This window comes from Morone saxatilis, unplaced genomic scaffold (assembly GCF_004916995.1).
Source record: "Morone saxatilis isolate NCDOM2014 unplaced genomic scaffold, NCSU_SB_2.0 Contig8, whole genome shotgun sequence".
Lineage (NCBI taxonomy): Eukaryota > Metazoa > Chordata > Actinopteri > Moronidae > Morone > Morone saxatilis.
In genome coordinates this window covers 6372422-6374261 of record NW_023340257.1, presented here as the reverse complement: position 1 = coordinate 6374261, position 1840 = coordinate 6372422, and the positions used below count along the sequence as shown (strand labels likewise).

The window sequence follows — 1840 nt, the reverse complement described above, 5'->3', positions numbered from 1 at the left end:
TGTGTGTGTGTGTGTGTTGCAATAGGAGTTTCTTAAGGACGAAGCAAAGAGTTGCTGACAGACTTACCAAATGTGTCTGGGCTTAATTTCAAAAAGAAATTAAATCAACTCAAACTACTATAATACACATTTTGTCATTTAATCATCTGTTCAATCAGTCTAGGTCAAATCACCGACAGGCTTTTTGTCACTGACAGAGTTCAGGTCTGCCTGTCATGCTACTCAGCAGTGTTTGTTGTTGTAGTTTCTATGTGTTTTGGCTGCCTTATTGGCTAATGCACTGCCCCTTAATCATTTCAAACTGCTTCCCATGTGAACACAGTCGCCACAGATGTGTGTTTATGCACATGCACACAGTGACTGGCTTTGACCTAGTAATGACGAGTCACATCCCCATGGTACTGTCAGTCCAGCTCGGGGCAGAGGGGGAGGTAAATTGGTTTAGGAAAAGATGCAGCAGTTGCACAAGTGTGTGTGTTTCTGAGTGAAAGACGAGTATATATGTGTGTGTGTGTGTGTGTGTGTGTGTGTGTGTGTGTGTGTGTACAGATGGTCATGCCACTGAAGAGCTGAGGCTTTGGGCTTTTCTGACGTGAAGGAAAGCAAAGGAGAAAGATTGTGAGGTGGTTTAAACAAAACAAAAGTGACACGTTCAGCATTCGGCTGGAATTTGTTCTGAAAAAGAGGACAAAATGTGCAGCTACAGTGAGCAGCACTAAATCTCTCCTCTCCTGTCGACAAAGCATGCTCAGAGTTTATGATCACATATAGAATTTATTTTAGCGGCCCACCCAAATAAGTTTGCCCCCATGCTAAAAAGATTTTTTTTATAAATTTTTTGTCTTCTTTCTTTCGTTTTGTTCAAAAATCGTTATTTGCAAGTTTGCAAAAGGTACAAATTCAATACCTGCCCTGCATCCACGTCCTCCCTCTCTATGGTTGCGTCCCTTTTAACAGCCCCCCTCTCACACCCTGAGGTCTGCTATGGCTTGGCCATAATAAATTGAGTAAGGTGTAATGTACAGTGTTTCTCTGTTTATGAGAGACCACAATCTCCAAAGTGTCATGAAAATGTGTTGGCCATTTTTTGGTGCAGTTTCACAAGGTGGTTTCACTGCGGGCGGAGCTGAGCCCCTGCACACAGAGCTCATCAGAGTGGAGGAGAGACAGGGGTGAGAGTTACCCAATAGTTTGGGTTTAATAAAGCAGTTACCGATCAGTTAAAACATGCCTTGATCTGCCCTGATACTGATCTTCGAGATCGGATTGGGAAATCCCCGGCGTTTATGGCTTTCTAGTAAATAAAGTCGGCACATATTACAATTTGGACTTTGAACTGACTGTTGCAAAACTAATGCCGGGTTCATAAAACTCTGTTGCAAAACATAAATGAAGAAGCTGTTGGTTTGGGTTCTAAGAGGAGCGGATGGTGTTTTCCTATGCATTGCATACTAACACATATTAACCTGAATGTGTCAGATGGTTTGTTACATAAAATCTGGGAAGTTGTTGTTGGGATCTGTTTGGCGAAGGACAGGCACTTTTAGAAAGTCCATGGCAGGTGATTGGATCTGTCTGTCAGGGGCGAACTTCAACCAATCAGGTCAACCAACCATTTAACATTGTCAAAGTTAGGAGTCAGGAGAAGCGCAAAAGAATCTTTTCCATCGAGAAAAGTTTTCAGTGCTGTTCTTTGCTCTTCCTTAACGAAGAAATACGGATCTACTTCTGATATAGATGATGCTAGCAGCAGCTAGGCTTACATCTTGAACAGCCGCCTTTGTTGTTTGGATTCAAGATGGATTCTCACATGATCTCAGTCCAGCTGCCGTGCAAAGTG

At 42.7% G+C, this 1840-nt stretch overlaps 1 protein-coding gene across 1 annotated transcript in view; it reads left to right on the top strand.

Moving 5' to 3' along the window:
• Positions 1–1840, top strand: part of pcsk7 (proprotein convertase subtilisin/kexin type 7) — a gene marked incomplete in the record, with an annotated part of 13426 nt that overhangs the window by 6830 nt on the left and 4756 nt on the right.